The sequence below is a fragment of the Pleurodeles waltl genome, chromosome 3_1, assembly GCF_031143425.1.
Source record: "Pleurodeles waltl isolate 20211129_DDA chromosome 3_1, aPleWal1.hap1.20221129, whole genome shotgun sequence".
Taxonomy (NCBI): domain Eukaryota; kingdom Metazoa; phylum Chordata; class Amphibia; order Caudata; family Salamandridae; genus Pleurodeles; species Pleurodeles waltl.
Window position 1 is genome coordinate 91,929,136 of NC_090440.1, and position 12,654 is coordinate 91,941,789.

Below are 12,654 nucleotides of genomic sequence, written 5' to 3' on the forward strand. Positions count from 1 at the left end.
CTGTCTGCACTGTGGCCAATCCTGATGCTGCTCAGAGCAGCATCAGGATTGGCTGGGAGCACCCAGCCCGGGCACTCCCAGGCAGACTGGGAGCCTGGGAAGGCTCTCTCCAGCCTGGCTACTGTGTTGCTGGGCTGGAGAGACCCTTCTGCGTATGTGTGTTTGGTTGGCCCGAGACGGCCGGCCGGCCAAACTTACATGTGCCATAAGGGGGAGTGCTGAGCACTCCCCTCATTTGCTCATCACCCAGTGGCCCCGCCCCTTTCCCCCCAAAACTATAATAAACATAGTTTAGTTATATAAATAGTTTATTATAGTTTTTAGGGAAAAGGTTTGCAGCTGTCGCTGCTGGTGGAGGGGCGACGCTCCTTTGCCCTTATGGAGGAGCCACCCCTGCGTACCAATATGGCCAGGTACCGATAAGGCCTTCTGCAAATCCCACTCCACCCCAAACCACACTCCGCTTAAACTTACTTTGCCTTGCATAGAACCACAACTCTTTGGGTTTAGGGCTCGTAAACCCCCAGCCGTATTGTTATTGAGAAAACACATAAATCAATCAATAAAATGTGTACGCAGTAACCTCCATCATATTTACATAGTATTTACAACTTTTCAGATGCCTAGCCTTAACAGAGAATGCTAATACATCTGATTTTCCTATCACTAAATAAATCCGTTTGTTCCTGCTTATCCAAATGTCAGTGACTGTGGGTGAGATCATGACTGATTGCCAAGACATCCAGTCTCTGTCCCTCCCCACATTAGGAGGCCCAGGGGTAGTATCTGCACAGGGGACCATCCTATCCCCTCCCAAACCCACTTGTGGGTACACCCTCTAGAGGGCGTCCGCCTGCCTTCCAGGATACCTTCCTCGGGTGCTCCCTCCACCCTCGACACCCCTCCCCCCATGGGCCAGTGCTAGCTTGAAGACCTTTACACATACATGAGTGGATGGCCCTAGGGGCCTACTCACAACCCCCGCACCACTTGATGTCATCCTCATTGAATGGCCCTTGAAGGGCCCAATGACCTTGCCGTCCTGCTCAGATAAGAAAAGGTACCTAATTGTCTCCCCAGTCATGATCTCACCCCACTACAGGCCACCATAGTAGACCGACTATCTGGCCTTCCCTTCCCACAGTCACTCCCCTACTGAGGACGATGGACCAACCAAACCAGAAAGTTTTCCAACAACAAGTTGTTCCATACCTGAAAAAGATGCACTCTATCTTCGAGGAAGAAACTCTATCCGTGAATGCAGCTGGGTGGAATGATAACTAACCTTTGTGGTCTGAACAACTTGGCCGACTTGTTATTAATTGTCTTCCACTGAGTCATTGAGAGCCTTAACTGACAGGCTGCCCCTCCACTGAAAATGGGGATCATGTTTGACCAGACAAGCACCACCTATGGAAATTGCTTGGCTATCCAACCGAATTCTGAGACCACCAACTCAAACAGCTGCCGCCGATCCAGGGGAACCAAGTCGTTACCCCCAAGATGCAAAATGATGACGCGTGGCGGGCACCTTAGAGGAAGCATTGAGTCCAGCACCAGCCTCAGCTGAGTGAGGCGCAGCCCGCCCTGATCGTAGAAAGAAAAACGGTATCCAGCCTGTGATGTGTGTAACGTGAAGGCACTCTTTACAAACAGATCACCTGCCCGTCAGTCCTGAGAGTGGCCGATGACCCACACTTCAGTTACCCCTGCAGCTCCTGCGTGAACCGGAACCCTTGGGACCTCCAAACAACTGTCTCCATCTCCTAGAGAGAGAAGACGGATAAAGACAAAAGGTGTAAGAAACAAGTACTCAGAACATATGCACTCTCATATACCTCTTGTGTCAATCAGAGGACCACCTGCCAATCCTCCTAACTGCTGCACCCCAAAACCCCATCCCCACTGCTGCCGTGGCTGCCCTGATCCTAAAGGATTGAGTACCGAATTCAGAGGTTTCAAAACCCACCACGGACAGAACGTGCTTGAGTACTTGTGAAAACTGGTATCTGGTCAGCGACGTGCCATCAGCATGCACCAAGACTGTACCCTTTAACCTCAGTGGGGCGCTATGTTAAGAAGACCTCAAAATTATAGACCGGACAACACATATTACCAGGGGGTCTTCCCAAAAGTATGTGGTCACCCCTCCCTTCCTGGTCCATCTTAGAATGACGGACGTTGATCGCCAAGGATCCCCCACATTCCAGCCAATGAATATCCACCAACTGCTGCCCCCCTGTTATGTCCTTCTTGTTTCTCGCCACCAATTCACTCAGTCTGAGGGCCCCCTAAAAAGCCAGGGTAAAGGCCGCCCTAAATAGGGTGTCCTCCCAAGAAGAGGTACAGATACACTCCAAAGCCCACAAGATGAATCCCAACATCACTGCGTCAATGGGGCACCTAGAATCTGGTTTGGTCACCTGGAGCCACTGCCAACCCTTAAGGGCCCTCTTTACCAGGAAGGATTTTGCTCTGTTTGGCGCCCCCTGCAGTTGGGCAAAGAAAGAATGCAACTGCAGGACCAAGAATCAGGAAGTCATCCAAGTAGTGGAGTACCCATTGATAATGTGATTTGCATCCGAAAACCCACTCTGAGAATGCACTTAATTTCTCAAAATAGGAACAAGACACGGAGCAGCTCTTTAGCATACACTTATCAAAGTAGTACTTCCCTTTCCACTGGAAACCCAAGAGATGGAAGTCGTCTGAGTGGACCTGTAGCAGCCTAATGGTGGATTCAATGTTCGATTTTGCCATCAGAGCTCCAGGTACCAGCTCCCACAGCATCTGAATTGCTTGATCCAAAGAAGCGTACCTGAGCAAACAGAGAGCCCCATCAATAGCTTCCTTCACGGATTTTCCCTTTGGTGCAGGCCGGTTATGGATCAGTCTGAACTTCCCTGGCTCTTTCTTAGGGACCACCCCTAGGGAAGAACAGACAAAACCCTACATGAGTCCTGAAGTTGGCTCAGCGTCCTGTTATTCTGAAGAAATCACATATTCTCTGTGTGCCTAAAAAAATGAATCTGACCTTGTGTAATATAACTGGGGATCACGTAAAGTGTTCAAATGCCCTTAGGCTGAGTCTGTGCTATATAAAATTGCAATTTAAAAAACGTTCATGGAGCGCTTCATGAAAATTAAAAAAGTAGTTTTCTAAATGTGAGTCAGCTTATCAAAGGAATAGTGAAGACATTATGCTCCAGGGGAGGCACTAAGGCAAGAAGAGGAAGGCAAACCATTGAGTCCTAAAAACAAAATAAACATAGAAGTGGACAGGGTAGGGATATCCTGACCCCCAGCCCTTGTAGAGGAGAGACCCCTATAGGGGCCAAAAAGAGTTGTTGGGGGTTGATGCGGTCCTGTGGGACTCCCAAAGGAACCAGTGCAGCCACTGTGCGCTCCCGAGGTCCACCAGGACTGAACAAAAAAAAAAAAGATCAAATGTTGGGTGGGAGTCTGTGGACTGCTGGCAGCTAGTAGAGGTGTTGGCTGCCTTAGAGGGATTGGCTGCATGGCCTGGCGAGTGGTTGGCCACAAATATATTTTAAGAAGATGTTACTTTACATAAAAAAACTTAAACATTTACTGAAAAAAATAAAAGTTACATTGAAGTTATAAGTAAGTAAGGTAGTGTTGGAAATGGCCCTTTTTGAAGGGTCATCCCTAGACCTTTTGCCTTCATCCTCCTCTTTTTTTCTGACCCTATTTTTGCTGGTGTTAGGACTCTGGACACGTTATCACTGCTGACTAGTGCTAAAGTGCAAGTGCTCCCTGTTTAAATTACATGATGATTGGCATATTTGATTTGCTAGTAAGTCCCTAGTGCACCAGGTGAGTCCAGTGCCTGTAAATCAAATGCTACTATTAGGCCTGCAGCACATGAGAAGCCCTGTAAACATGTCTCAGGCTTGCCATTACAGTGCCTGTGTGTGCAGGTTTTTAAACTGCAATTTCAAACTGGCAGGTGCAATACTTGCCAGGCCTAAACCTTCCCTTTTACTGCATGTAAGTCACCCCTAAGGTAGCCCCAAGGCTGCCCCATTGGCAGGGTGCAGTGTATTTAAAAGGTAGGACATGTACTGATGTGTTTTACATGTCCTGATAGTGAAATGCTGCCAATTTCTTTTTTCACTATTGCAAGGCCTATCCATTTCTGAGATGTTTGCATTTGCATTTGTTTGAAAACCTTACAAACCAGTCCCTAACCTTTCACTTGTTAGGAACAGCCTTTTTGTCCTCTTTCCTCTTACACCACTGTCTTTTTACAAAGGTGCTCCAGCAAAGAGGCAACTGATTCCAGCATTGCATGTTATATCTGCTCCCTTTTTTACTAGGTTTGAGTTTTGGGTTTGCTTTTGATAAATTATGTAGCCCCACAGAGTCCAGGAAATTAAGAATGCTTGTGAAAATATTCTCTTACAGACCTCTGGGTCAGTGTCTATCCGCAGAAGAGTGTGTCCAAAGTCAAAGGAGATCTTGATGTGCACACTGTAGTATAGCTGATTGCAGAAAAAGTCAATAATGCTGACCCACTCAGCTTAAGGAATTTAGCTGCTGGTGAAGACAAGAAGAAGGATGTGACGGATAACATATGTACCTGCACATACGTTTTCCATCACTAGTATCCCTAAGTCAGCTAGCTGTACCTGAGAGGATGCAACAACAGTAAGTGACTGCATTCTGATCACTGTTATTGACTATGCACATTGCACGGGGCTCAACAGTCCTACGAGTGCTCAACAATGGTCTCAGACCATCTCGAGGCATAGACCATAGACACTGCAACATTCAGCACCGACATATTTTCACAAGAGACCCTAGATAAGCATGGTTAGTTCTGATTAATGCTCCTTGCCACTCCTCACTTTATGCAGGCAGGAGCCCTGCTCAGAGGGAGTCTGTCTGAATGTCTCCCTGGGCTTATCTCCAGCTCTCTATCAAGCCCAGACAGTCGGTCCGGGGTGGGGTGGGTGTCGACTGAAATCACAAATTTAGGAGGGTTCTTTTTTGTGTTTAGTTGTTCTTCCTGCCCTATTATTTAATAACCTGGGAATGTAGGCTGTGAGGTTTTAGAACAGTCTGCTTGGATGCCGCCCAATCAGATGGGGAAGGGAGCAGCGGCTATGTTGCATTGTATAGGAGCAAACATGCCTTTTGGAGAGAATTCTTTAAAATCCTATATTGCAAAATGTACTGGTCGAGGTATTTTACTAATGAATGTTGAGAAATTACCTTTCTTCTATTTGTTTTTGTTTTTTATTTCTGGGCTTCTCCAAGGTACTCTATCAGGCTAAATCCTTGCTATTGACAATTGTGCGACCGGCAGATCCTAGTTCACATGCTGGCAAAACTAACTAACTATTAACTTGGACTACACAAAGATTTGTGATTGACAGTGCTGAGAAATAACAAATGTGTGATATGAAGCACTATATATTTTTCCAAAATTATTATTCAATAAAGGATAGGGCCAGAGCCATAGATACGTTTGCCCAACCAGCACACAAAAAAGACCACAAATCGCACATTAGATTAGTGATGGTGTAGTTGTACAGGTAAGAAAATTAAACACACAGGTAAGCAAATTAAACACGCATTTGTAAGTGCCAAACCTCCGGGGGTGATGTGGCCCAGCATGATGTTCTTTGAATTAGAAAATGGGAACATATATACTAAACATTTTTAATGGTGCAAACAGTCTGAATCTTTTGCAACTGCAAAAAATGTTTTTTAACATGTACTAATTGCCTTGTAGGAGTTGATATTATTGTTACCGACTCATAAAAGTGATTTGTGACTCCACACCACCTCACAATTTGAAAGGGGTGAGTTACCAACATCCCTTCCAAATACCAAATAATTATGAGATGTACCAATGATTTGTGACTGAAATCCGGCTGCAAAGATTGCTCCCAGGAGACCACTGCCAACTCTGAAAGAAACTTTTATTTTTAAACACAGAACCATTTCCTTTAAGTAAAATGGCCCATACTTAAAAAAAAGTTTACTTTATTGAAAGTTGATTCCTGTGACACTGTGGGCCTCATTAGGAGTCTGGCGGTCTTTTGGGAACCGCTGTGGTGGTGGCTGCCAAATCACACCCATGTTGGCGGTAATCTGACCGTCATATTAGGAGTTACACTGTGAAGTCCGCCAAAAAACAGCAACATTTCCGAAACTTTCACGACACTGGAGGATGGAAAAGTGGTAGTTCCACCACCAGCACCACCCACCCGATAAAATCCTGCCCCCCAAATTACGATCCACAAATCACCACAGCAGACCTTCCATGGCAGTCCTTCCATGGCAGAAAAATATTGGTGGTGCGAAACGCTGCAGTCTCAACTCACTTCCATCAGAACACATTACCACATTGGATAGTTTGACTACCCTATACCTGACACACATCCACACACCAGACACACCTACTCACTGCACTATATAACACACCCCTACACAACCCACAATCCTTTGCATTCAGAACGTCATATACATACACAGAGAAGCAAAAAGACAAGAATTTGTACTTGTACACTATAGGCACACATACACATTTCACTGATACACCCCACATCAGCACAACAATCACAATATACACATCACTATCACACAAAATCCGCTACAACTGTCTCCCACTCACATCGCAACACCCACACCTAACCAATTACCCAACACTGCACCCTTACACTCACAACACCCTCACACACAGTCTACACAACCACTACCATGTCCCCACAAAAACACCAATGTTTCACTGATGATGAGTGGGTCATGGTGGATGAAACAGTAAGGGTAGGGCCACACCTGTTCGGAGAACAGGTCCAACAAACATCTATTGCCAGGAAAATAGAGTTGTGGCAAAGGATAGTCAACAGGGTCCATTCTGTAGGCAGTCATCCACACACAAGGGAGGACATCAAGAAGACGTTGAACGCCCAGAAGGGAGATGGTTCGTTCCATAGCATCCAGGCACCAGCTAACCGTACCGAAGACTGGCAATGGGCCCCCACCTCCTCCCCCTACTTTCACATTATCGGAGGAGAAGGTCTTGGACATACTGCATCCTGATGGCCCAAAGGGGGGCTGGAGTCTGGTTAGTACCCACAACATTTATGTCACACAATTGTCTTGTCCTGCATGCTCCCTCACCACACAAACCTACCCTAATAAACTATTTTAGCCACTACACCGCTCACCAAATCTCCTAATGCCCCTCTCTTGCATGCCACTTCTCCACTGAGCCCAACTGTCCTCACAGTCCTTGGAAATGGCATGTTAACTACTGGCTTATTATAGCACTACCACTCCCAGAATGCACTAACCCATCATTGCGAAAACCTGGAATGTGTACAACACATCACATGTAATGCATGTCCAACTAAATTACTAGCTACACCATCTAGATTGTTCTAGTGTGGAACAGTACATGGCAATGACAGCAATGCAGTGGCACACTCACAATAGCAACCAAAGCTAAACACAGCTATAGCTGAGTTACCATTCATAATGGCCACATATCAAATATCCTAAGCCAGAAATAGGCTGAACTGGGTTGGAATTTCAGATGGATGAGTCGATGCACATGCACTACATCAAGGTACAGACCAATGTACTTTGCATACTCATATATTGTGTTCCTACAAGTACACAAGTCAGGCTCATGGTAATCCACCTACAAAGCAGGCGCACAATGATAGTTCCTCTGAATCACCTGGTCTAGGCACTTCACATACCCATACCATAGCTTCTAAATTACATATCCCAGGGAATTTACAAAGATGACAGTGACATGAACCTTGGACTGCAAAGTAAGAAGAAAATGACAGCTAGGTCCAATGTCGATCAAAAAGCACTCCACCCATTGTGAAGAGAGAGGCTATGATCTCATCTTTACACATGTGCCAGATACGTCTCCAGGCACATAATACACCATTTGACATCCTCCTCTACCCCACAGGCGAAATAAATGTTTAAAGCTTTTCCACCCCAGTGTTATGACAGTTTAACAATCAAGGTTACACCCCACTTAAACAACACTGATATTACCAGGTATCTGTCATGTACACTTCTCATGTCTGCCAGCAAATCCCATCTGTTTCTGACACAGTATTTCTCAAGCCAAGGTTACAAAACCAAACAGGATCTAGGCAAATCTGTGAGTGAAAGGAAAAAAGGATAGACCATTGCACAAAACATACCTGACATCTGAGAAACCATTTCGAGAAGTATAAGTTTGCATCTGCTGTAACAATACATGAGACTGCAGAACAATCTGTCCTGTACACAATACAAACTTTCAGTCTGCATTCACAGCTCACTTATAGGCACTGGAGCTCACTACACCGCCACAGATGATCCAAGAAAGGAAGTGTGATGCCAGCCATCTACATCTGGTTGTACAATTACATCACAACAATAGGTCTACTTCACATACCTGTCTGTTAGTTGAAGTATTGACTGATTAGATCTGCCCTAGAGTCTCCTGATTCATCTTCTTCTGGCTCTTCATCACTTGGCATATCAGCATTTCCACCCACAGGTTCAGCTGCCTCCCCCTCATCTGCTATCAGTGGTATCTGACATCTCAGGGCTCGATTGTGTAGCATGAAGCAGGCAACTATTATTTAACATACCTTATGGGGCGAGTAGAGGAGAGCTCCTCCAGATAAGTCCAGGTGCCTAAATCTTGCCTTCAGGAGCCCAAAGTCTGCTCAACTACATTCCCTGTCCTCTTGTGGGCCTGAATGTAGCGGACTTCCCCTGGAGTGGTTGGGTACCTCACTAGTGTCAACAGCCAAGGAAGGTTTGGATAGCCAGAGTCACCTATGGACACAATATGAGAACAACACCAACATGTATGTGTGACATGCTATATTGTGATGGCAGGAAACATAAATGGCAAAAACACAGTTCACTTGTAACTTACCAACCAGCCAGGCCCTCTCTCTGTAGGATCGTCTCATTAGCAATGGGACATTGATGTTGCGCATGATGAAGGAAGCATGCACAGAACCTGGATACTTGGCTATGACTTGTGAGATTTAGTGGTCTGCAAGACACATGACATGAATGTTGATGGAGTGGTAGTTTTTCCTGTTCCTATACATCTGTTCATTTGCACTGGGAGGGACCGAGGCTGCATGGGTGCCATCAATGGCTGCTACCACATGTAGAATGTGTCCCATCTCATAAAAGTCTTCCTTCACATAGGCCAAATCCATTCAGTAGGAAAACCTGATGTAGCTGTTCAGGTGTTTCAACAATGAACACAGTACATACTTCAAAACCAGACTGAACATGGGCTGAGACATCCCTGTGGTTAGAGACACTGTATTCTGAAAGGACCCTGTGACCAGTAAGTGGAGCTCTAGCAAAACTTGATCGATGGGAGGTATACAATAGGGATTGCGAATTGCAGGCATCAAATCTGGCTCCAATTGTTTATAAAGATCCATGATGGTATGACGATTCAGACAATATGTCTGAATGACATGTCTTTCATCCATGGTGTGCAGGTCTACTAGTGGGCGGTACACTGGTGGTTGTCTTGCTGTCCTCATGGCAGGGTAACTATGTGAAAACATGTAAAGACAGTATGCATATTGCCAACTATAACAATGGGATAGAACTTATGAAACAACTGTCACTGTCAATGTGTGTGAGACTAATCTGTTATACATGATTCACAAATATTGTTGGACTTCATTTGCATTTTCCAGACACATAGGAACCTCTGAGTAGCTGTACATAGCTATCGCCACATGTCCTCCAACAACACAGCATTTACAGCACAGATGCACAATATGTCACCTAAACATGAGGGCAGTTGGTACAGATATACAGCACAAAAGGGGGTTATGTAAATGACGCAAATTAAGATACACTTCCTTACATGAAATGTGCTCAAAATGGCAGGCGGTTGACCTACTGTCCTGGACAGTTGGAAGTGACCTTAGTCCGCCACCGGAAGTCGTTATGGTGGTAGGCGGTCACAACCATGGTATAACTTGCTTTTGGAAGAAATTGCTGCCTTTGACGGACTTGGGCTGTGACCTTCATCTTCTGCAGTATTGCTCACTTGACTCCTGACACTGCTGCCTGCTAGACCTCCATGACCTGAGCTGCTGTGTACTGCCTCTGAGAGCTATCATGCCAGGTACTGCAGGTGATAGGGCCCCTGCCTTCACCCATGACGAGCTGGAGAAGCTAGTGAAGGAGGTCCTGCCCCTGTATGAACAGCTATATGGTGCACCAGAGGAGCAGGTGAGTCCAATGTCATACCAATGTGTAGTAGATGTGGTGTTTGACTATGTACTTGTGAAGGTGTTGATGCATGCAGATGGTATGTTGTGAAGGCGTGTAAGCTGAGAGGATGAAAATGTGTGCCAACTTGCTGGGACTGATGAGTACTGTCCACTCCTATTGGTATGGTGCAGGTGGACATGACTTTCTCCTTTTGTCTGTGTCATCCATGCAGGTCAACGCCCATCAGAAGAAGGGGATTTGGCGTGACATCTCCAAGCAATAGTGGATCCTGGGGGTTCACACCCGGCGGAGCTCCCGCTGTAGGAAGTGGTGGGAGGACCTGAGATGCTGGGCCCGGAAGACCACTGAGGCTCAGCTAGGGATGTCCTTTCAACGAGGGAGGGATGCCCGTCGGACACTGACCCCCCCCCCCAATGGCCCGCATTTTGGCAGTGACCTACCCTGAGGTGGATGGGCGTTTGAGGGCAGTGGCAGCCAGAAGGGGGTAAGTACTGACAGAACAAATGTACATTCCTCTGTTAGTTTGGTGTATGTTGTCTCAGTATTGCAGCTGTGACAATGTTGTAGGTGTTACAGGTATGTTGGCTACTGGGAATACATGGTACTCCAGTTGCCAATATACAATCAGAGATCTGGACTTTTGATTGTGCATGGAAACATTTTGATCACCTGTGTCCAGCTAAATGTATGACTTCATGGGGAGATGCACGTATAACGAGCCACAAGTGTGACTCTACTCAGCCATACATGTCTGTAAGCTGCTGTGTCATCCTTCCCACCTAGTGATCCCAGGTCCAATCATCCAAATAGTGTGTTATGTAGCTCTAAGGTGTCAGACCACTCCTGTTTAAATGGATCTGCTCTCCGTGCAACATTGGGCCTGGCGCATTAGTTACAGGGCCTAGGTATCCTGTGTCCTGAAACAGTTGTAGACTTCATGTGAGGCTCGCATCCATTTCAGGCAATTAGTATGGCCAATATAGTACTGTCCCTATGAGGTTTGAGGAAGTGTTGGGGATGCCATGTCATAATCATACAATGGGGTATGTGAAGTTTGTAAAGGATGGACATCCCACAATGGGGAACTCATGTTGTCTATTTGCCCTTAGCACTTCTTTGCATTACTTTGACATGTGGACAAATTACTTGTATCCTAATGCCTTTGTTGTAGAGAAGGCAAGTGTCTAGGCTGTTTGACCCTTTGCCCATCTGGAATGTCCATGCTAAATATGCCAATGCCATACCTATAAGAGTGCTACCTAGAGTATAAGCTGCCTACATCATGTCTCAATGGCTACTTTGTGGCTGATCATGTATGGTAGGCTATTTTTTGTCCTACGCTTACCTTACCTGATCTGGGCTGTTTGGACAGTTTTGGTTTTGGCTCAGCTCATATTAACCTGACTTAATGGTTTAGCTGAAGTTCAATTTCACTAATACCTGTTGGTGTTGTGGGATATGTTGTCAGTAAAACAGCAGTCATGTAGGTGCATTTGTAATTCATGTGTACATTAGTTTTCAGTGTGTAAGTGTTTTGTCAGGACTTAGCTAGAGGGAAACACATGTCAGGACAGCTGTAAGTGATGTATGTGTACTCATGTTGTCATGTAGTGGCTCTGAATCAGCATGTCAGGTGGAATGTTATGAGCCCTCCTCGCAAATTGTATTCTGTCCATAGTTGTGTTGCTGTAACTATGCTCTCTGTGATTGTCTGTGGATATATCATGTGTGCTCGATAGCCCCCAAATGCAGTAAATGAAGCTGTTGTGTATTTGACAGTGTCTCAGAATAGTGACTGCAGAAAATCCTGTAAGATTTCTTACAAGTATTTACATAGCTGTTTTCCAGACATGGAATGTCACATTGTGATGGCCACTGTATGAGACTGCCACATGTGTATTCATCAAAGAATGTTGCCATTGTGTCAGATATGTACAGAAGGTTCAGCTAGGCATGTGACTGGAAGGGGAGGTGCTGTGTTCTATGTGAAATGTGATGACTTTCCTTTAATAGAACAAGACTTTGTTGGTGGACTGGGCAGGTGTGGAGTCAGAGTAGGCATGATATGGTGTTATCTGCCACCTGCATTTCCTTAGAGTGATAAGATGATGGACAGTGATGAGCTGTATGGAGATGAAATCTTTGCTTTAGCCAGGCCATGATGAGCATGATGGCTTAGAGTTACAGTTGATTTGATGGGATGCTCGAGTAGTGCTTATGATGCAGGTGAGACAGATGACAAATGGGGTAGGTGGAAGTATCATATTTTGACATGATGTAGGCTCTGAATGGCTTTTAACTGGGTCTTCCCTGGCAGGAGATGTATACCTACTATTGCACATGTTGTAATGTGTGCGTGTGAAGAATGTGATGACCCACTTT

The 12,654-nt window shown here is 45.6% G+C and overlaps 1 long non-coding RNA gene across 1 annotated transcript in view; it reads right to left on the minus strand.

The window, feature by feature from the left end:
- Positions 1 to 364: 364 nt before the first annotated feature.
- Positions 365 to 12,654, minus strand: part of LOC138285960 (uncharacterized) — a 51,346-nt gene continuing 39,056 nt past the window's right edge. Inside the window, exons 2-3 of the long non-coding RNA XR_011201672.1 lie at positions 2,819 to 2,927; positions 365 to 1,766 (exon numbers count right to left, since the gene is read on the minus strand). This is a non-coding gene — a long non-coding RNA (uncharacterized lncRNA). The remainder of the gene's footprint in view (positions 1,767 to 2,818; positions 2,928 to 12,654) is intronic.